At 40.3% G+C, this 23,753-nt stretch overlaps 1 pseudogene; it reads left to right on the top strand.

Moving 5' to 3' along the window:
* LOC132429387 (regulator of G-protein signaling 7-like) overlaps window positions 1-18,431 on the top strand; it is a 31,342-nt pseudogene extending 12,911 nt beyond the window's left edge.
* Window positions 18,432-23,753: the final 5,322 nt, after the last annotated feature.

Below are 23,753 nucleotides of genomic sequence, written 5' to 3'. Positions count from 1 at the left end.
ACACTCTGAGTGAAGTGGAATGCAGGTATCAGCTGGGGGTATCACCCCATTTAGTCTCTGGACACCCTTGCTCTAAATCTGTTGGGTTAGCAGCTACTAATAATACTAACACCCACTTTCACATGCAAATCTCTTGTATTTCTTTTTCCTGTTTCTCTGGGAGTTATTCTAGAATGGTATCTGAAGGCTTTTAAAGTTGAGGAGTAAAAGAGTGCAAAGCATTTCATCACTGGCTACTGCTGAGAGAAGTGTCTGTGGCCATTTGAAAAGGGCGGCCAGGGACTTGTGTCATCAAAGCATTTGCTCAGGTTCTGGAGAGTGAGTGCACTGATCAAAAACTTTACACCCAAAGGTTCCTTTGTCTTTCTGTTTTCCATTTCTAGCCTGGATGCGTAAATACCACTGAAGTGGACATTAAGAAGTCATCCAGAATGAGAAATCCACACAAAACACGAAAGGTAAAATTGACGTTTGTTAGGCTGATCTTGGTAATGTGTTGGACTGTTTAGAGGATGTCAAACACACAAAAAAACCTTTTATTCCATTTCATGAGTACCTTGTAGTATCTTCCCTACTCTTCTTTGTTGCTTGGCTGGAAGAAAATCTGGAAGTTCAAGCCCTGGACTTCTGTCAGTTCCTCTGTCCCTAGGAAATAGCCCCCATCCTGATTCTCAAGTGTGACAAGGTCCCAAAGCGTGTGTGTGTGTGTGGGGGGGGGATGGCTGTGAAAGGAAAAGGATGCTGAGAGAAGAGCCATTAACAGAAAAATGTATCTCTTTCAGTGCCCAGGAAATGAGGAAAAGTAGGTAGAGATTATCTGAGAAAAAGTGGTACTCATGAGAGAAGAGCCTTGTTAGAGAAAACTATGAAGGAAAAAAAGACACCATCATAAAGATGTTTAATTATAGATATCGTATGAGGACCATGTCTTAACATCAGAATTTAATTTATAGTAACACAACTATAGAATAGTGGTTATAGGTTCAAGATCTCTTATGTGAGGAAGTATGTAACAAAAACAAAGTGCTCTTCTGAATTCAATGACATATAATTGTTTGAAAACACATAGCAGAAGTATCTACATTTTCTAAAGTAACACATACATGTAGAAGACATTTTTATTTATTCCATAAAAAATGGTTGATGCACGTAAGAATGTCTGGCCTATAGCAATCACTCTGAAGACACAGCCGAAGGTCAGTGCCACTAGATCAAAGCATCCCACAAACTTCAAGACCTTCGCTTCCGTAGCTTTTTTCTTATGCAGCATTTTCCAGGATATGTGCCCCAGCAAGTACTAAACATTTTTTTTTGTAGTCTTATTTCTTGTCTTCTTCTTCCATCCCTAGAAACATAGCATTATGTTCAAAGGCCCCAAAACAGTCCAAGTACTTTTTCTTTCTTGTAAGACAGTTTATCTTGATGTTAGGATAAAGAAGCTACAGGAAAAGTGCCATAAAATCCATTCAGATGAGGTGCTCAAAAGCTTTTGCCCCTAGCATATCACTGAGAAAAAGAGACAAAGCCAGACCAAAGCAAGCCTATTGGCCCCTCTCTCTTATGATCAGCCCTACTCCGTTCCTCTCATCCTCTGCTCACAGCATGGCCTGAGTGTACCGGGACGAGCTTTGTGAAACGAAATTCAAAAATCTATCAGCTCTCCCAAAGTACATTAAGCCACTTCTCTCCACTTTCTGACTTTTGAATTCAGAATACATTACTTTGTGTCGTTTCCCCCAACAGACACCAAGTGAGCTATGCTCTGATTCATAAGGAAAAGTATATGGATTGATGAGATAGAACTTAAAGAATAATAAAGTAATTGTTTACACTCTCCCTTTAGCACTTAGTGAAGATGTCTTACCAGTGCATCATATTGCATCATTTTTTTGAAAATTTGGGAAGAATTAGTTTGCAGTGTTTATCGCTGTTTATACATGAAACTATTGGTATTTCTTTATTTCCATATGCAAAATGTGGAAATTTAAATTTTAATGTGTTATAAAATGGGATAAATTAGTCATATCTTAGAGCAGCACAAAAGTGTTTTAAATAAGACGTACAATAAACTTGCAAGCAAAGAGAAACTCGCTCAAAATAGATAAAAGAGTGGAATAGTCTAAAACCTTGGGAGTAGGCCAGGGCAGAGTTAGCCCCGGATATTACTGGACACAGGGACTCAGACATAGGCAGAGCTCTCTCCCTCATTCTTCTCTAGTCTCCTTTCTCTGCCCTCCGTCTGCACTGGCTTCCTCCACATGGCATCAGATATCGTCACAATCATTCTCCAGTTGAGCTGAGAATCCAAAGGAAAGAGAAATATTCCCTCCCTCGTCACCAGTTAGAAAAATCCCAGAAATTCCATTCCACATAGAAAGTCATAAAAGCTTCCTGCACTCTTTAGTTCTTATTTTAAAGTCCCCTCCCCTTGAGCAAAAAAAAAAAAAAAAAAGTAGGAGAGAATTTTCTTAGATCTCTTCTGAAATGTAAAGTGAAATCACATATGAACAGATTTAAGTAGAAAGTCAAATCTGTTTCATTTAATGAATAACCTATTCAATATTCATTTAGACGATACTACATATGAAAAGTGCTCATCCAGGCACCCTGGGGAATAAAAGCTGTGTTAATCAAGTAAAAGCATCTTGGTTTAGTAATTATCTTTGCTATTAAAATGCAAAATGGATCCCAATTAGTTAATTTGATTTTCCTCTATCTGCAAATATTAAGACACTGAGAAAATTTTATCTTTCTCTCTAGCCTTACCCACCCTGTGCCAAGATTTCTAATACATTTAATTTTTCTAAAATATGCAAATCTTTTTACATTGCAAATGATCCTCATAACTTGTCAGTTAAAATAGGATCAATTTTCTTACCTCCTTTACACGTAAATTAAGCCCTGAAAATAAAATTACATTATTCGTGGCTATTTTCACTCTAGCCAAGAATCAAAGTTAAAAGCTATCATTGGTCCCCAGAAAATGAAGCTATCTGGGTCCAGCTATCACTGGTCCCTGAATCATGAAATGGAGAATTCATGATGTTTACTTACATGTAACGTTAAAAAGGAAACTTCTCAGAGCCAGTGGCCAGGCTGCTGGAAGACTACTTGAAACAACACTGCCCAACGGCTTGGGTCTTATATAGAACTTCATGAAGACGATATGAAATGCATGCATATTGAAATAATAATAGAAATGTAGAGCTAGAAGATAAGTTATGGACCATTTTACTTCTATGACACCATAAATTGTGTTTTTTTCTAGAAATTTTCTAGAATTTTTCTATAAAGCTTGACCTCTCCTGTTGCGGAGCGCAGGCTCCGGACGCGCAGGCTCAGCGGCCATGGCTCACGGGCCTAGCCGCTCCGTGACATGTGGGATCTTCCCGGACTGGGGCACGAACCCATGTCGCCTGCATCGGCAGGAGGACTCTCAACCACTGCGCCACCAGAGAAGCCCTAGAAATCTTTTAAATTATTTTAAATCTTAACCAAAAAACTTACTGTTAGGACTGTCAGCTATCTTGTCTTAAAAGCATTGTTTTACATGAACTAGAGATTCTTATTAAAGAACTTTAATTAAACCAATGTAAGCAAGAATGGAAAAACCACACCTTAGAATCTTTTTTATTTTCTTTACCAAAAATTAGCGTGAGACAACTGAAAAAATACATTGGATAGTACGATTGTTTCATTATTAGTGATCTTTCACTTGCCTAATTTTTTTGGTTTTTTTTGCGGTACGCGGGCCTCTCACTGCTGTGGCCTTTCCTGTCGCGGAGCATAGGCTCTGGACGCGCAGGCTCAGCGGCCATGGCTCACAGGCCCAGCCGCTCTACGGGCATGTGGGATCCTCCGGACCGGGACACAAACCCGTGTCCCCTGCCTTGACAGGCAGACTCTCAACCACTGCGCCACCAGGGAAGCCCCACTTGCCTAATTTTTAAATAGCCACCTCAGCTGTTATTTCAGAGTTCAGATGGTTATGGTATTTAATCGGCCTCAAAAGCAAGTAGTAGTAGTTCATGTAGGGCTTTTCTGTTTCTTCAGTGGAAATTAAGTCTCCTTTTGTTCTAGGCACTATGCTTTTGTCATTCTTTTCTTTCATGATACTTATCACAGTTTTAATCATGTTTATTTGTGTGATTCTTGTGTAACCTTTAGGTTGTGAGTTCCAATGAAAGAAGAAGCATACCTATTTTTGTTTATTTCTATATCCCTAATGCTTAGCATTATATCCAGCATATAGCAGGTGTTCAATAAAAGTTGAATAAATGCCAAAAGGAAAGAAAAAGAAACAGTCCAATCCATTTAGTTCAGTCCTGTTACTAATTAATTCACAGCGTATGTGCTACTCCTTGGGTTGCAATGTATGCCCAGTAACAAGAATTGAGTTTTAAGATACTGGGGCTATGGCAAAGGAGGGAAGATTGAAGGACCTACCAAAGATAGTCTGAAAACCAAGTCAAATATGTTAAAGATGGGCTAAGATCAAAATAACAGGGAGTCATAAGGAAAAAGGGCCCAGGTATAGAACCAAAAGCTTAACATTAAGAAGAGGTGGAGTCCAAGTGAAAACAGGTCAGTTAACAACACATTTGAATTTAGAGTTACTGGTAAGTTTGGTGATGGGCCTGAAAATTGGCTTGGTTAAGCATCTATCCTCTGCTGATTTTAATAGTTTCTTTCCACTATTTGGTAACTTTAATTCTTCTGCAGGGCTCATGAAACTTTATCATGTCCTCATCCTTCATTCTCATGTCCAAAGAAAAAGTGCTCAGTAGCTACACTAAGTTCTTTATTTTAAAGTAATAATACTTTGAATTTAAACAAAAATTAATTTGGCCGCTTCCTTGAGTTGACATATGAGATATCTCACCTTCAGTTGGGAATGAATTTTTGTCCCTTTAAGTCCCCAGATCTTTATTTAAATATACTATGGGTCTTTCTCAAAATAGAGCGTTCCTAAATAGCGGGTTTGACCTTTTGACAAAATAGTAAAGAAGCACTGGAACATTAAGAATTTCAAAGATGTGCAAACCTTAGGGGTCACTGATGTTTGCAAGTGGCACCCAATGGAACCAAATGACAAGGCCAGTATTGTAAGGTAAATAACCCAATTTTGAGATGGGAAAGTAGGAGCACCCTGGAGTGTCTTTATCATACCATCAGAGACCAAATCAGCAATGGAATTCTTAACTTAGTTTCTCTCCTTAGTACTCCATTCCTTTCCTATGTAAAACAACTCAGATTATTTTTAGGCTGGCTTATTACATTTCTATTCTATTCTATATCCACCTCTATTTTATTCTGAAATCAATATGTATTAGATGTTGTGTTGTGTTGTCATTCCCCAACTTAGTACTCTCAGCCCACCCCCACACTTTATCACACTAAGCTAGTTTTTTTTTCATATAATCAATTATTCTGTCAGTTAATCTAACCACGTATTTTTTCCAAAAAGCTGTGCTTCTATTTTACATCCATATTTGTGATAGCATTTACGATAGCAGTGCCTTTTGAACTTTGATCCAGTATGCAGCAAAGCTTTGAGTTACCTTACTGGATATATAACACGAAACTACCTTTTAGAAAGTCTGTGACTATAAATGGTATTTTGTCCTAACATATTTTGCTTTTATTTTGATATAGTCTGTCTATGGTCTTCAAAATGATATTAGAAGTCACAGTCCTACCCACACACCCACACCAGAAACTAAACCTCCAAAGATGAGTTACAACAACAGGTGAGTCAACCTATAATAACGGTTTACAGGGTACATGGGTTACATACAGAGTAGCAGGTATGAAGACCAGATGTTGATGTTAATAGTAGGTATTTTAAAAACTGATTTTTAGGATTGACTGTTTCATATAGATTTGTAGTGAAAAGGTGATTTTAAGATATGTAGTCACTTGAAAATGTATCAGTATATGGAGATAGTTTTCAAAATTCTTCACTCTTTAATTCCCCAAATCCTTTTTCCTCTAATCAATTTTTAAAAATTACACACACTGATTTATCGGTGCCTCCATTATTAAGGGTTACTTTATACTCCAGAACTCTGTCTTAAAGAATGAGAAGACAAGAGGTTGGTGACGTTAGGTCATGTGTTTTCCACCTCCAGTCATGTGGCATGATCTTCACAAAAGAGTGCTTAATCTTGTTTCTGCAGTACTGATATCTATAAGCCTCTTGAAGTTTTCCCTCATTAACACTGAAGAACAGTCATGGTATGTATTGTTTCTTGTTTCATACATTGATCAATAGCGTTGGCTTCAAGTAATATTTCAAAGCGAACACCAAGGGTCTTATATCAAATCATAGTTAAATCTCTTGGTTAGTTAAGTCATGGGATTTTTCTCCTTTTGCTTATTTTCCCCTAATATTTTATTGTAACATGGTTTATCAATTGTGTAATACATACTTTTTCTACTATATTTATAGCCACCATGAAGGAAAAGTAATTCAGAGAGTTTTAAATTTTCCACGTGTTATTATGTCCAAGAATTTGTCCTGAAATGTTGATACAATTATTCTTAAAACAAATATCACTGATGCTTTTGTTGGGTTAGTATTAGGAAGTAGGGTTTATTTTGAAATTATAGTAACGAATAACGGACATTTATTTTCCGAATTTAATGTTTGAGGGAGAACTGATTCTGATTTGGATAAATGCTAAAATTTCTACAACACTTTTAAAATAAAGTTACATTTTGTTAAAGCAGGCAGAATGTTCAAATTCACTGCAGTTCTGCAATACGGGTTATGTTTACATTCAAACAGTTTAATTTTTTGTTAACTCTTTTAAAACCCCCATGTCTGATTTTTTTTCTACAGACTTTGAAATTTTACTGGTTGAGAACATATTCTTGTTTAGAATTGCTCAGTCTATCAGAATTTAGAGTTGAAAATTATGAGAATGTAACTACTTATCTCTTTTTTCAGTTAAAGTATTGGCAAATACAGTTAGATAGACACCGGTTAAAAATGTCAAAAGTTGCTGATAAGTAAGTATTGCAAGACACCCATATAAATTAAAAAATTTTCATATGACAATTAAATGTGCTCAATATGGTAAGAGAACTAGTGGGAGGAAAATTGTTATAAATAATTGGAGCCCTGTAAGAAATATTATTTTCCTTTTCCTTTTTGAACATGGAAAACTTTCAAAGAGCTCTTTTGTTGTACTTCGAATGATAGAATAATCATTATTATCCAATCTTTGTGCAACCAGAATCAAATACAGAAGATAATTCCAAGGAGTTGAATCTTTTCACTCCTGCTAGGAGAAATGAAACTTTCAATTTATTAAGTTACATTTTGGCAACTTAGAAGCTCTTTGTAAATTCATCTTAACATTCACACTACTCAGTTATTTTATGACTTCAGAATTTGAATTAAACTCAGATTTTATATATTTTCCTATTTTTCATTTAACTCTGTTTTTAATGCATTCATGTTCTTCACTTTGGGGCATTGCCAGATCCTACCTCTCCAACTTTTTCCTCTCCTTTTTCCCTTTAGGTTTTTTTTAGATATTTTTTTTTCAAATACTTGTCACTGATTCCCCTTTACCTAATTCCTGTAAATACTTTTGACAAAAAATTTCCATTTAACCCCTTCTTCAAGTTGAGCTAAACTTCTCTGTTGTGCTGTGGGTGGGCTAGTTGACCAAGGATTGGAACTGACCTTTAGCACTTCCTTTTACACAGTGACCTTTTCCATTTTGCCTCATTTTAATGGAGGGATATTAATTCATATTGCTTAGGCATGGGGGAGAGAGAGAATCCTTAGCCATATTTGTCTTCCAAGAAGCACAATAAGTTGATGCATTAAAGTTATTGAAACATGAAAACTGCTATTGGATTTCATTCTATAAGCAAGCAAGGATTCCTTGGCCAGATGTTTTGTTTGTTTGTTTGTTTGTGGTATGCGGGCCTCTCACTGTTGTGGCCTCCCCCACTGTGGAGCACGGGCTCCGAACACGCGCAGGCTCAGAGGCCATGACTCATGTGGGATCTTCCCGGACTGGGGCACGAACCCGCGTCCCCCGCATCGGCAGGCGGACTCTCAACCACTGCGCCACCAGGGAAGCCCGGCCAGACGTTTTTATAGTGTCCCTTACAAAGATCAGATAAAACCTCAGACAGAAAACTAAGGAAAATGAAAATGTTTCTCTCGAGTCTGCTAAGTTACACGGAACAGTATGTAGAATATGACCCTTTTCTTGTGCCACCTGACCCTTCTAACCATGGTTGTCTGCTTCTGGGAACTTGAAGCAAGGTAAATGACATTTTGTCTTCCTTCCAAATATTTCATTTATTTCAGAGTTTGATTGAAATAGGAAGAATCTTATGGCTAATTGTAAAAGTAATTTTACTCTGTGTCTACATTAGCCATGATATAAAGATCTTGTTCAAAGTAATGGTTTTTGAACGTTAGATATTTGCATTTATATTAGATTTGCATTTCCAGAAAGAATGGCACAAAAAATTAGAGGTGCAAGCGTTTCAAGGAAGACTAGTCAGAATTGGGTTTTTGGTTCTTAAAATTTAGCTCATTGTTTTTAGCTTCCTTGAAAATCTGCATAGCCACAAAAGCCCATCTACTCAAGTAAAATGAATGCTACATCCATAGTTACTTACGCCCAATACAAGTATGCCTTTATAAATTCAATTTTAAAACAAAATGAATTTACCATAAACACTCTAAGAGAAACTGACTTCTTAAGAAAACCAAAGCACAGTTTAAGACTCCCTGTTTTCTTTCATCAGCTATATAAGGGAAGAATTATATCATCAATCTTGATGGAGTCATAAAACGATCATTGCATACCCCTTTACAGAGTGAGGATTTAGTATTCTGCAGCACTCCTCTAGAATGCATTTATGGACCTTCTCTTCCATCCAGTGGTTCTTAAATGCTTGACAAGTACAGATCTCTTCATCCGTTAAATTCTAGATTTTATAGAAAGATGGAACTCTTTCTATAAGATAAAACTCTTTCCATAAAGATGGAAAGTTGGAACTCCAAAATGTTGTGACTCAACCAGGACTAGGTCACACATTTAATCAACAGCAGAGTCATAAACCAGGATTTAAGTCTTTTGAGTCTCAATGCATTTTCCTCCAATACAACCTGCCACCATGAGACTTCATTGTGTAGTGGTTAAGAAATTGAGCTCTGGGGTAGGAATGTCTGGAATATTATCTGTTCAACATTGGCAAGTTATAACCCTATTTCTGCCTCGATTTCTTCATTTCTAAAATAAGAATTATAATAGGATCTGTCTCATAAAGTTGCTGAAAAAATCTAAAAGAGAGAATCAATTAGATATATAAAGATATATCTAATGCTTATTAAACAAATTTTTATTATTAATGCCTAACTTTCATCTCATGATTTCATGCAGATCCATCAATCAGATTTTTTTTCTGAAAAATATGCTAAAGATGGGAAATTAAAATCATATATGATTGTGAGGGGAAATATAATAGCAGAAGATAGAATTTGTAATGAAAGGAATATATTTGGCTTTGTTTTATCTTTTATAGCAAAGAACCAAGCCAGCAGAGGGTTTTGGCATGGATGAAGCATTGAAAGATCCAGTTGGGAAAGAACAGTTCCTTAAATTTCTAGAGTCAGAATTCAGCTCAGAAAACTTAAGGTAAACCATGTTGTTTGAATCTTATACTATATGAAAGAGAGACCTACCTGTGATGAGTCTGGTTATTTTCGCACTTGATAGACCAGTTACTATCCCACCAACATCATGATGATACGGGTCCATTGAATTTCTGCCTCCTGTTGGAAGAAGAGAAGGTAATGAAAGCAAAGCACTTTGTCCAACATTATCACTTCCTTCATAAAGGTTTATTTTACACTGTCTCCTGATCTTTTAACTATGTAAATCTGATGCATTTGAAATGGCCTGCATAAAGAAGTGTAACAGACTAGTATTTGGCAAAGTGTGGAATCATTGATAATATTTATGCAGTTTAATTAAAATATCACCTATTTATCAATATTGGTCTTCTTTGTATATTGCATCTCAAGTAAGATGTAGAAAAAGAGATTGAGTGCTTCTTAAAACTTGAAACAAGACTATGGAGTACATTTACTTTGTACACTTAAATACAGCCTCAGTGCAGTTGAGAGCAGCACCTCACTGAGCCCTGCTGGAGGGGTGCGCTTCCTTCCCATCTGTTGTAAACAGCATCCTTACATATTTTTGAAACTTTTCTGACTTGAGGCCCCTGGAAATTGAATTTTTAAATGTGAGACATTGGAATAGATTTGAATGTCTCTAAGATCACTGAAATGAGTGATAACTTTCCACTACATAAAATGGTTTTTTTACAAGCTCTTTCATTCATTATTCTTTTGAAACTTAACACCCTAATTTATTTTCCCATTACTTATGCAGTCCTATGAAATTCATTTACAGAAAGGCATCAGCATTCGTTTGTTTTCACTGGAAATAAGCAGCTCCATAAAGTCACATTCTTTTCAGGAGCGTTAACAGACCAACACCAAACCATTCAGAAATACATAAAATTTTGACAGATGTCCCATGGATTAAGCAAGTTGTCCACACAGAGTCTGGAGGAATTTAATTATATGTGCATGCCTGTCATGGATTGTTGGGATGCAGCTTCCTATTCTCTTTCAAGTTTATGAGAACACTTGTTTGACAAGACTTTCACAAGGTCTGCAGTTGCTAAGGATTTTTATTGGACCTACTAAATAATATTTTCTATCCTGAGGTCACTTATCAATTATTGAGTACAAGAACGAATAAAAATAAAGCAGAGATAAAGTCTATTTTTAGGCTTTTAGTGGATGGGGAGGTGGAGTTTCCTCTAATTCTCTAAGTATTTGAAAAAATGCTGACATCATGGGTTTCATGATGAAGAAATAAATAAGCAGTGCCCCACCAGTATCACTTCATCGAATAAACATCTTCCTGCTCTTAAGTACAGCCTAATGGTGAATACAGAGAAGAAAACATCACAACACAAAATCATGGGTATTAGATCAGAGAAATACAGAGGAATGGCAAACCCAGAGGTGGAGATCAGTAAAGGCATCCTAAGGGAAACAGTAAAGGCATCCTAAGGGAAACAGCTTCTAGGTTTGGATGACACGGAGATAACCAGGTTAAAAAGGAAGAGGGAAGAAGTTTGGGGCAAAAGGAATAGCATGTGCAAACTTTGTTTCATGAATGAAATTGAATCACTGCTGTTTTCTTAATCCGTGCCTTAACTATTTCTTATCTCAGTAATTCTATGCCACACTAGATTGCCTGATTAAGTAATTACATATAAGAAATAGTACATATTTCATTATGAGAAAAATGTATAAATATCGTCCAAAAGGCTTTCTGTCCTAAATTTAAAAAATACATAATAATTTGAAGTAGTCCCGGCCCTAGTTCTACAGGGCTTAGATATTTAATATTTTTATGGAAGAAGCATTTAGTTCTGGAAAAGGTAAATGCTTGCATATATTTTTGCAGTCTAGGATCTCCCTTACTCCATTTCTTCCTTTAATTTAAATGGCCACATGTATATGTCTTTTCCTGCTGTGTTAGGAAAACAGGGGCTGGATATCCCAAGAATCAGAGGTTATATAAAAATATTGCACATAGCAGACATAAATATCTACCAAATGCTATCGTAAATTTTGGGCTAAACTGATCATTTGGAAAGACTTATTATAAGTGTTTAATTAGAGCAATTTCTTAAATCTGAACTAAATTGCTTTTAGAGTCCTTTTTCTTTGTAAGCATTGTAAATGCTAATAAATCCTGTTAATTTTTTTTACTGCATGTTATGTTGAAATAAAAACAAAGTAAAATTAAAATATTATATATTTCATATATAGTTACATATATATTTCTTGAGTATATACCATAAGCGTTATGTTTCCATACTGATTGATAAATATAGATATAATTCTTGAATACCTTCTATATGCTATAATATGCTTCATATTTACTACTTTTATAAGTATGCCATGCTGTATTTTGTATTTATTATTTCTGATTATCATTCATCTAATCATAACTTCAGAAATGAAATGTAAATATTCTTGCCCCATTTTACAGGCAAGCAAAATATGACTGGAAGAAGTTAAGCATCTTTCAGATTCAGGTTACTAATAATTGGCATCCTAGGCTTTCTATAATCCAATACCAAGCTGCTGTCCACTGCTCCCCCAACCTAAACCCCCTGCTTCTGCCTAGGTATCTGTTGTCACAGACCGAGGGAGACAAAACAGTCAAGTTAGCCAGCAGGGCTAATTACACCTAAATAAGTCTCAATGCATCTTATTTAGCATCTGTTATTTAGGGAAGTGTGACACTTATATGAGCATTTTCTTCTAGTATTGAGACAGAAACAATAGTCAAGAAAAACTGCTTATTGATAAGTACTTATTCCTCAAATATAACTTCTGCTCTCCCTTGGTGTATTTTTGCTCATTCCTTTTTCAGGTAAAGCAGAGTAAGTACTATGTAAATGTAATAATATGAATGTTATATGAGTGCCTAAAAATATGTCAAGCACTTCAAAAGTGCCCTTTACATAATTTATCTCATTTAATCTAATGGAAACCCAGTGAGATAGGCATTAGCATTCCATTTTACTGATGACAAAATCAAGGCTCAAAGACATTAAGATAATTCCTCATAGTCCAGCTACCATATAATAAAGGGCTATAATAAATAGCCAGTGCCCTTTACATTCTACTAAATTATTACAATGACTATGCTGAGGATAAGAAAGGCAGTGATACTTTTAAAGAGGCATTCAAGAGAGTGGTTTTGAGCATGCCATCTGCTGTAGATCTGGGGGCAAACCATAGCTGTGGCACTCAGAGAGGGTAACTTAAATAAGTGACTTATCCTTCATATCTTCAGTTTTCTCTAAAGTGGGGGAAATATTAACACATACTCTGTGAAGTTGTAGGGATTGCATGAATTAATATAGCTAAATCACTTAGAATAGTGCCTGCACTTACTTGTCAGTGTAGATGCTGTTAGTATTACCTCTTCAACCCTTTGATATTTCACCCGTAATTTCAAGTCTATTTAAGATGTCACTGCATCTGTACAGCCTTCCTAGAACTCCCTTTTCCAAGCCAGTACTTGCCCCAGCAGAGGGGCTCCTTCCTGCTCTGCATTCCCAGACTATCCGGTTTGTGCTATTCCTTGAGAATCTCTCATGTGCTTCCTTGTATTATGGCCATTTGAATTGTGTATCTTTGCTAGTTCAAGGACAAAGACATTATTTTTATCTATGTGTTCAAAGAGTGCTGAAATGAACCTGAATGAGCTTGAATTATAACACATGTTCCCTCAGTTTGCACCTAGCATTCCTATTAGATTGCACAGTGTCAGAATCTGTAGTTTAAAAGGAAATGGTCTTGACCTTTCCCTTCTGAAAGCAACCCATGGTAGTTTTATGTTTAAAGCATTCATGTTGGATTATCTACTGTCATCTATCTACAGGAAAATGGTATCTAGAAACTGGAAACTTACTAGGTTGACTAATATTGGATATTCTAATTGTAGCTCAACTACTTTATTACTTATTTTTGAACTTTCATTAATCCGCAAGTTAAAACATAATAGTTATGAAGGTACTGCTTATCCCCTTCTACCTTAAGACTCTAGCCTGTAGTGACCTTCACCTCTGTCATCATCTTTTCCATTTCATGATCACATCTGGCCTCTGTTGAGGATAATATAGACCTAGTACTTCCTTTTTCAAGTATCTTTTTAAATTTTAAAACACTATATGATGTGTTATATACTTATTCATTTTGTCATCATTTCTAGGTTTAACCAAAAAGACATAATATAGAGCAAAATTTTAAAAAATGAAACCCATTAATAGAATGTGACTTCTTATTAGACTTTGCTATTTGCTTTTATCAAGCAAAACATGTTCTGGTGTTCTTTCCTTTCAGAATATACTATATTCTATACAGAAGCATATCAAATATATTTTTATATTTAGCAGTGAGTCAGTATTATTTTTTCCAAACCTTCTGAATTATTATAATGCCTCTGCAAATTTAAGCCTTTTGAACAATTAAAGCTTGCTGCTTCTGTCATTTCATAACTCTCTGAATTAAATCGCCTAAAATTAGTTACTTGCCCTGATTTCTCCACTTAGGGCATTTTCTAATCTGTGTCCAGGCCTCTTTTAATTCCAGTAAAGCTTCACTGTAATTCCCTTACCTGGTAAAGCAGAAAATCCTCTCCATACTAACCCTCATTGCTCAAATGGACAAAAGATCCAAAAGATAACTATGTGGCATACTTTATCCCCCCCAATCAGATGATCCACGTCACTCACCTTAATGCTCTTCAAACTCCTCTTCCTTTCTAATAAATGGTTCTTTAGCAGTGTTCCTTTGTTTCAGTAAAACTTAAGGTTGTACAGAATCAGGACCCTGGCAGATCTGTTTTTAACAGAGAACATCTAAAAGAGATAGTTTTCAAGATTTCCTTTCCCCAAATGTTATATCTTTGAATGCAACTAATTTTAAAAATCGGTAAAGGCATGTTTCTGGAAGCGCTCAGAGAAAATGAATACATTATTATGCTTCATTGTGAATTGAATGATAGGTCAATAATTTAAGAATTTTCGGATTATGAGTAAATGTTTGGTGTCACATTTTGCATAGATTCTGGCTAGCAGTGGAGGACTTGAAGAAAAGGCCTATTAGCGAAGTCCCCTCTAGAGTTCAGGAAATAGGGCAAGAATTTCTGGCTCCAGGAGCCCGCAGTGCTATTAACTTGGATTCTAAGAGCTATGACAAAACCACACAGAATGTTAAGGAGCCTGGGCGATACACATTCGAAGATGCTCAGGTTGGTACATGGATGGGCCTCACATTGCGTCACAAGTGTTCTCCTGAGAAGTTGAAAATTGGAATACTTTTGTTTTTTTTCATTGTAATTGGGGGCTATATCTAGTATTTTCAATTTAGGTAACTATGTAAAATAACTAATTGATATATAAGAGAACAGAGATGCTTTAAAATAAGTTTTTAAAGCCTGGGAATTTTTGTAAATTTGAATGTTTTTACATGAAAATTTCTTGAAGGGAATTATGTTAAATATTTGAAAACCTTTTACTTTATTTTCTATGTTTTCACCTCAGTAACATGTATTTGAACTCTTTAACTTGTCTTCCAATGAGGAGATTCTAAGATTCTGATATTCCTAAATAATTTATTATTATAGTCAGAACTAAACTAAATTAGCTTGAAGTTAAGTAAAACTCAAACCACTTTTGTCTCTGATGATAAAATGAAATAGTAAATTTAGGCATTTGTTATTTTTCCAAGTTAATTTTTTAGTCAGCAAAAAGAAGAGAAAAGGAAATTGATATTAACATCCTAAGATAAATTTTTATGTTTTTTCTTTTTTTCTCAAACTGGGTGTAATTGCCTCCTTAGCAGCAATTTGAATTTCTACTTTTTCTAAAAAAATGTTGTGCTCAATAGGAAAAATAAACATGAAATGAGAGGATATTATTTCCTAAAGAAGTGTTGAAATTGGCTTTTAAACCAGAACATGCATGCTTCAAAATTTCGTAAAACCTCTTTTAGAGAAGAATGTTAGCTCTAGAAAGTATCTTGTTTTTTAAATAACTACATTACTAAAACAAAATATAGAAGTTGAAGAATAAGGTACACAAATTTCCTTTCTTATTTTTACTCTCAGTAGAAAATATATCTACCCTTTGCTTTGGTTTAAAAAGAAATGAAACACTGTGCAGAAAACTAACACAAGTTGAAACAGCCAACAAAAAACCCATTCATTCGCCCTGGATCTGCTATGTGGAAATAATTACGTTATATGGAGACACATGAGAGAGAGAGCAGGATGAAAATTCTGGCTCTGTTGCTTATTTCTCTGCTGGTTTTTCTTTCTTGCAGTTCAAGATAAACTTTCAAGCATTTTTCTGGAGCCAACAGCATGTAAAATATTTGAAATTACTCTCCCCAAATCTTAATATTAAAAAGAACATTTCTTTGTTATCTTTGTCATTGAAGAATATTCTTGCTTATTGGGTCTTCTATAAAAGGAAAAGGCATGATTTTCTATAGAAAACACTACTACCTGACTGTAGAAAGGGTATGAAAAAATATTCGAAGAGATTAGAGTCAAAAACTTCCCTAACATGGGACAGGAAATAGCCACCCAAGCCCAGGAAGCACAGAAAGTCCCATACAGGATAAACCCTAGGAGAAACACACCAAGACACATATTAATCAAACTAACAAAAATTAAATTCAGAGAAAAAAAATAAAAGCAGCAAGGGAAAAAAAAGTACAAGGAAGCTGATTCTTCTTGCAGGACATACTTAAAGTGATGAAAGGGAAAAAACTACAACCAAGATTACTCTACCCAGCAAGGATCTCATTCATATTCAACAGAGAAATCAAAAGCTTTATAGACAGGCAAAAGCTAACAGAATTCAGGACCACCAAACCAACTTTACAACAAATGCTAAAGGAACTTCTCTAGGCAGGAAACACAACGGAAGAAAAAGACCCACAAAAACAAATCCAAAACAATTAAGAAAATGATAATAGGAACATACATATTGATAATTACCTTGAATGTAAATGGATTAAATGTTCCAACCAAATGACACAGACTGGCTGAATGGATACAAGAACAAGACCCATGTATGTGCTGTCTACAAGAGACCCACTTACAAGAGACCCACTTCAGACCTAGGGATACATATAGACTGAAAGTGAAGGGATGGAAAAAGATATTCTGTGTGAACAGAAATCAAAAGAAAGCTGAAGTAGCAATAGTTGTATCAGATAAAAGAGACTTTAAAATAAAGACTGTTACAAGAGACAAAGAAGGACACTACATAATGATCAAGGGATCAATCCAAGAAGATATAACAATTATAAATATTTATGCATCCAACATAGGAGCACCTCAATACATAAGACAAATGGTAACAACCATAAAAGGGGAAATTGACAGCATCACAATAATAGTGGGGGACTTTAACATCACACTTACACCAATGGACAGATCATCCAAACAGAAAATAAATAAAGAAACACAATCTTTAAATGACACAATAAACCAGATGTATTTAATTGATATTTATAGGACATTCCACCTGAAAGTGGCAGAATACACTTTCTTCTCAAGTGCACACAGAACATTCTCCAGGGCAGATCACATCTTGGGTCGCAAATCAAGCCTCAGAAAATTAAAGAAAATTGAAATCATATCAAGCATCTTTTCTCACCACAATGTTATGAGATTAGAAATCAATTACAGGAAAAAAACTGTAAAAAACACAAATACATGGAGGCTAAACAGTGTGCTACTAAATAAACAAGAGATCACTGAAGATATCAAAGATGAAAAAGAAATACATAGAAACAAATGACAATGAAAAAACAATGACACAAAACCTATGGGATGCAGCAACAGCAGTTCCATGAGGGAGGTTTATAGCAATTCAATCTCACCTCAAGAAACAAGAAAAATCTCAAATAAACAATCTAACATTACGTGTAAAGCAACTAGAGAGAGAAGAACAAACAGAACCCAAAGTTAGTAGAAGGAAAGAAATCATAAAGATTAGAGCAAAAATAAATGAAATAGAAATGTAATCAACAGCAAACATCAATAAAACTAAAAGCTGGTTCTCTGAGCAGATAAAACTGATAAACCTTTAGAGAGACTCATGAAGAAAAAAAGGCAGAGAACTCAAATCACTAAAATTAGGAATGAAAATGGAGAAATTACAACTGACTCCACAGAAATACATAGGATCATAAGTGACGACTACAAGCAACTATATGCCAACAAAATGGACAACCTGGAAGAAAGGGACAAATTCTTGGAAAGTTATAACTTTCCAAGACTGAACCAAGTAGAATTAGAAAATATTAAAGCACAGCAGTAGTGACAGCTGAACAGCTCAGTAAACTGAGCCCAAGCTCCCCGGTGCCGCCTGTGACAGCATCGCTCTGAGGACGAAGGGTTGACTGCAGGAAGACTGAACGAGCACTGGGTCCTTGGGCCAGACGCTCAGTTCGCGGCCCCACACTTGGGGCAGTGACTGGGAGTTGCTGAGCTTCCACGAACACTGACAGCAGCCCCAGAGCCTCACAGGGCACGGCGCCCCCTACCCCAGAGCCTTCCCTCTGGTTCTCATCACCGGCTGTCACCAGAGTTGCATGCAATGTTCCTTTCTTTTCTTTTTTCTTTTCTCAGTCCCTCAGCACGCAAAGGGGTGAAGCCCTGACACTCGCTGCCATGTGGATGCACCCTGAGCACACGATGCTCGGCGAGAGAAGTCGGACACAGAAGGACACACAGGGTGTGGCACCACTGAGGAGAAACGTCCAGAACGGGTAGATGCACAGATTCCGAGAGCGGGTTCCTGGTTGTCAGGGTCTGCCGAGGGGGCGGACTGATAGGTAAGGGCGTGAGGGACATTTTTGGGGTGATGGAAGTGGTCCAAAGCACACCAGTAGGGACGGCTGAACAGCTCAGTAAAGTGTCCCCATGCTCCCCGTTGCAGCCTGTGAGAGCATCGCTCTCAGGACAAAGGGTGACTGCAGGAAGAATGAACGAGCAGTGGGTCCTGGGCCCGGACACTCAGTTGGTGGCTCCCCACTTGGGGTAGTGACTGGGAGTTGCTGGGCCTCCACGGAGACTCACTGCAGCCCCAGGGCCTCACAGGGCATGGCGCCCCCACCCCAGACCTTTCCCTCTGCCTATAATCCCTGCTGTCAGCAGAGTTGCGTGTAATATTTCTTTCTTTTGTTTTTTCTTTTCTTAGTCCCTCAGCACGCAAAGGGATGAAGCCCTGACACTCGCTGCCACGTGGATGCACCCTGAGCACACGATGCTCAGCGAGAGAAGTCAGAGATAGAAAGGCACCCAGTGTGTGTCACCACTGAGGAGAAACGTCCAGAAGAGGTAGATCCACAGAGTCAGAGAGTAAGTCCCTCGTTGTCAGGGGCTGCCGAGGGGGAGGAGTGATAGCTAAGGGCATGAGGGACGTATTTTGGATGACGGAAAGGGTCCAAAACATGGTGGTAGTGATGGCTGCAGAGCTTAGTAAACTGTCCCTTCTCACTGGTGCTGAATGTGAGAGCATCGCTCTCAGGACAAAGGGTTGACCGCAGGAAGACTGAACGAGCGGTGGGTTCTCGGCCAAGATGCTCTCCTGACGCCCCCCACGTGGGGAAGTCACTGGTATTTTCTGAGCCTCCTCGGAGACTGGCAGCAGCTCCAGGGCCTGACAGGACATGGTGCCCACGGCCCCAGAACCTCCCCTCTGTTTCTCATCGCCGGCTGTCACCACACTTGCATGCAACGTTCCTTTCTTTTCTCTTGTCTTCTTTACGTCACAAGGCCATGCAAAGGGATGAAGCCCTGACACTCATGGCCGCGTGGATTCATCCTGAGAACACGATGCTCAGTGAGAGAAGTCAGATACAGAAGGACACCCAGTGTGTGTCACCACTGAGGAGAAACATCCACAACAGGTAGATCCACAGAGTCAGAGAGTGGGTTCCTGGTTGTCAAGGGCTGGCGAGGTGACGGAGTGATAGCTAAGTGCATGAGCGACATTTTGCGGGTGACGGAAGTGGTCCAAAGTATGGCAGTAGTGATGCCTGCACAGCTCAGTAAACTGTCCCCATGCTCCCCGGTGCAGCCTGTGAGAGCATCGCTTTTAGGACGAAGGGCTGACCGCAGGAAGACTGAACGAGCGGTGGGTCCTGGGGCCACACGCTCAGTTGGCGGCCCTCCACTTGCGGAAGTGACTGGGATTTGCTGAGCCTCCACGGAGACTGGCAGCAGCCCCAGGGCCTCACAGGGCACGGCAACACCTGCCTCAGAGACTTCCCTCTGCTTCTTATCACCGGCTGTCACCAGACTTACATGCAATATTCCATTGTTTTCTTTTATCTTTTTTCCGTCCCTCAGCATGCAAAGGGGTGAACCCCAGACACTCGCTGCCACGTGGATGCACCCTGAGGACACGATGGTCAGCGAGCGAAGTCAGACACAGAAGGACACACAGTGTCTGACCCCACTGAGGAGAAACGTCTAGAACAGGTAGATCCACAGAGTCAGAGAATAAGTCCCTCGTTGTCAGGGTTGGCCGAGGAGAAGGAGTGATAGGAAAGGGCATGAAGGACATTTCTGGGGAGAAAGAAATGGTGCAAAACATGGCAGCAGTGATGGCTGCAGAGCTTAGTAAACTGTCACCCGTGCACCGGTGCAGCCTCTTAGAGCATCGCCCTCAAGACGAAGGGCTGACCGCAGGAAGACTGAATGAGCAGTGTGTTTTCGGCCAAGACGCTCAGCTGGCGCACTCCACATGGGGAAGTCACTGGTACTTGCTGAGCCTCCAAGGAGACTGGCAGGAGCCGCAGGGCCTCACAGGGAATGGCGACCCGGGCCCCAGAGCCTCTCCTCTGTTTCTCAACACTGGCTATCAGCAGACTTGCATGCAACGTTCTTTTCTTCTATCTTCTCTTTTTTACATCACTAGGCCATGCAAAGGGGTGAAGCACTGACACTCGCTGTCAGGTGGATGCAGCCTGAGAACACGATGCTCAGCGGGAGAAGTCAGACACAGAAGGACACACAGTGTGTGACCCCACTGAGGAGAAACGTCCAGAACAGGTAGATCCACATAGTCAGAGAGTGGGTTCCTGTTGGTTAGGGGCTAGCGAGGGGACGGAGTGATAGCTAAGTGCATGAGGGACAGTTAGGGGCTGATGGAAGTGGTCCAAAGCACGGCAGTAGGGACGATTGCACAGCTCAGTAAACTGTCCCCATGCTGCCCTTTGTAGCCTGTGAGAACATGGCTGTCAGAGCGAAGGGCTGACTGCAGGAAGAGTGAACGAGCAGTGGGTCCTGTGCCCAGACTCTCAATTGGCGGGTCCCCACTTGGGGTAGTGACTGGGAGTTGCTGAGCCTCTACGGAGACTCACTGCAGCCCCAGGGCCACAGGGCACGGGGCCCCCGGCCCCAAAGCCTCCCCTCTGTTTCTTATCACCGCCTGTCACCAGACTTGCATGCAACGTTCCTTTCTTTTCTCTTGTTTTCTTTACGTCACTAGGCCATGCAAAGGGGTGAAGCCCTGACGCGCACTGCCACATGGATGCATCCTGAGAGCACGATGCTCAGCGAGAGAAGTCAGACACAGAAGGACACACAGGGTGTGACCCCACTGAGCAGAAACGTTCAGAAGAGGTAGATCCACATAGTTAGAGAGTGGGTTCCTGATAGGTGCTAGCGAGGGGAAGGAGTGATAACTAAGGACGTGAGGGACATTTTTCGAGAGAAGGAAATGGTGCAAAACATGGCAGTGGTGATGGCTGCAGAGCTTAGTAAACTGTCCCCCATGCACCGGTGCAGCCTCTGAGAGCATCGCCCTCAGGACCAAGGACTGAGTGCAGGAAGACTAAACGAGCAGTGGGTTCTCGGCCAAGATGCTCGGCTGGTGCACCCCACGTGGGGAAGTCACTGTTACTTGCTGAGCCTTCAAGGAGACTGGCAGGAGCCCCAGGGCCTCACGAGGCACGGCACCCCCAGCCCCAGAGCCTCCCCTCTGTTCCTCATCACCGGCTGTCACTAGACTTGCATGCAACGTTCCTTTCTTTTATCTTGTCTTCTTTACCTCACTAGGCCACGCAAAGGAGTGAAGCCCTGAAACTCGCTGATATTGGATTCACCCTGAGACCTCTACCCTACGGGAGAGAAGTCAAACACAGAAGGACTCACAGGGTGTGACACCACTGAGGACAAACGTCCAGAACAGGTAGATCCACATAGTCAGAGATTGGGTTCCTGGTTGTCGGGGGCTAGCGAGGCGACGGAGTGATAGGTAACGGTCTGAGGGACATTTTTGGGGTGATGGAAGGGGTCCAAAGCACAGCAGTGGGGATGGCTGCACAGCTCAGTAAACTGTCCCCAGGTTGCCTATTGTAGCCTGTGACAACATCGCTCTCAGGAGGTAGGCCTGACTGCAGGAAGACTGAACGAGCAGTGGGTCCTGGGCCCAGACGCTCAGGAAGTGACTGGGAGTTGCTGAGCCTCCACGGAGACTGGCAGCAGCCCCAGAGCCTAACAGGGTACGGTGCCCTCATCCCCATAGCCTCCCCTCTGTTTCTCATCACCATCTGTGGCTAGATTTGCATGCAACATTCGTTTCTTTCCTCTTGTCTTCTTTACCCAACTAGGCCACGTAAAAGGGTGAAGCCCTGACACTCGCTGCCTCGTGGATGCACCCTGACAACACGATGCTCAGCGAAAGAAGTCAGACACAGAAGGACACACAGGATGTGGCCTCACTGCGGAGAAACGTCCAGAACTGGTAGATCCACAGAGTCAGAAAGTGGGTTCCTGGTGGTCAGGGGCTGGCGAGGGGACGGAGTGATAGCTATGTGCATGAGGGACATATGGGGGTGATGGAAGTGGTCCAAAGCACAGCAGTAGTGACGGCTGCACAGCTCAGTAAACTGTCCCCATGCTCCCCTTTGTAGACTTGAGAACATCACTCTCAGGATGAAGGGCTGACTGCAGGAAGATTGAACGAGCAGTGGCTCCTGGGCCCAGACGCTCAGTTGGTGGCCCCCCACTTGGCGTAATGATTGGGAGTTGCTGATCCTCCACGGAGACTTGCAGCAGCCCCAGGGCCTCATAGGGCATGGCGCCTCCGGCCCCACTGCCTTCCGTTTGGTTCTCATCACCAGCTCTCACCAGACTTTCATGCAATGTTCCATTGTTTTCTTTTATCTTTTTTACGTCCGTCAGCACGCAAAGGATTGAAGCCCTGACACTCGCTGCCACTTGGAGGCACCCTGAGCACACGATGCTCAGTGAGATAAGTCAGACACCTAAGGACACACAGGGTGTGACAGCCCTGAGGAGAAACGTCCAGAAGTGGTAGATCTTCATAGTCAGAGAGTGGGTTCCTAGTTGTTAGGGCCTGGCGAGGGGATGGAGTGATAGCTAAGTGCAATAGGGACATGTTTCGGGTGATGAAAGTGGTCCAAAGCATGGCAGTAGGGACGGCTGCACAGCTCAGTAAAGTGTCCCCCGTGCTCCGGTGCAGCCTGTGAGAGCATGGCTCTCAGGCAGAAGCGCTGTCTGCAGGAAGACTGAACGAGCAGTGGGTCCTGGGCCGAGACGCACAGTTTGTAGCCCCTAACTCGAGGAAGTGACTGGGAGGTTCTGAGCCTTCACGGAGACTGGCAGCAGCCCCAGGGCCTCACAGGGCATGTCGTCCCTGCCCCCAGAGCCTTCCCTATGGTTGTAATCACCGGCTGTCACCAGACTTGCATGCAATTTTCCTTTCTTTTCTTTTTCTTTTCTCTGTCCCTCAGCACGCAAAGGGGTGAAGCCCTGACACTCGCTGCCCCATGGATGCACACTGAGGACACGATGCTCATCGAGGGAAGTCATACACAGAAGGACACACAAGGTGTGACACCATTGAGGAGAAACGTCCTGAACAGGTATATCCACATAGTCAGAGCTTGGGTTCCTGGTTTTCATGGCTGGCGAGGGGACGGACTGGTAGCTTAGGATGTGAGGGACACTTTTGGTGTGATGGTAGTGGTCCAAAGCACGGTAGTAGGGACGGCTACACAGCTTACTGAACTGTCCCCATGCTCACTACTGCAGCCTGTGAGAGCATCTCTCTCAAGACCA

Source organism: Delphinus delphis, chromosome 8 (assembly GCF_949987515.2).
Source record: "Delphinus delphis chromosome 8, mDelDel1.2, whole genome shotgun sequence".
Taxonomy (NCBI): Eukaryota; Metazoa; Chordata; class Mammalia; order Artiodactyla; family Delphinidae; genus Delphinus; species Delphinus delphis.
This window is presented reverse-complemented; position numbering and strand designations above follow the sequence as displayed.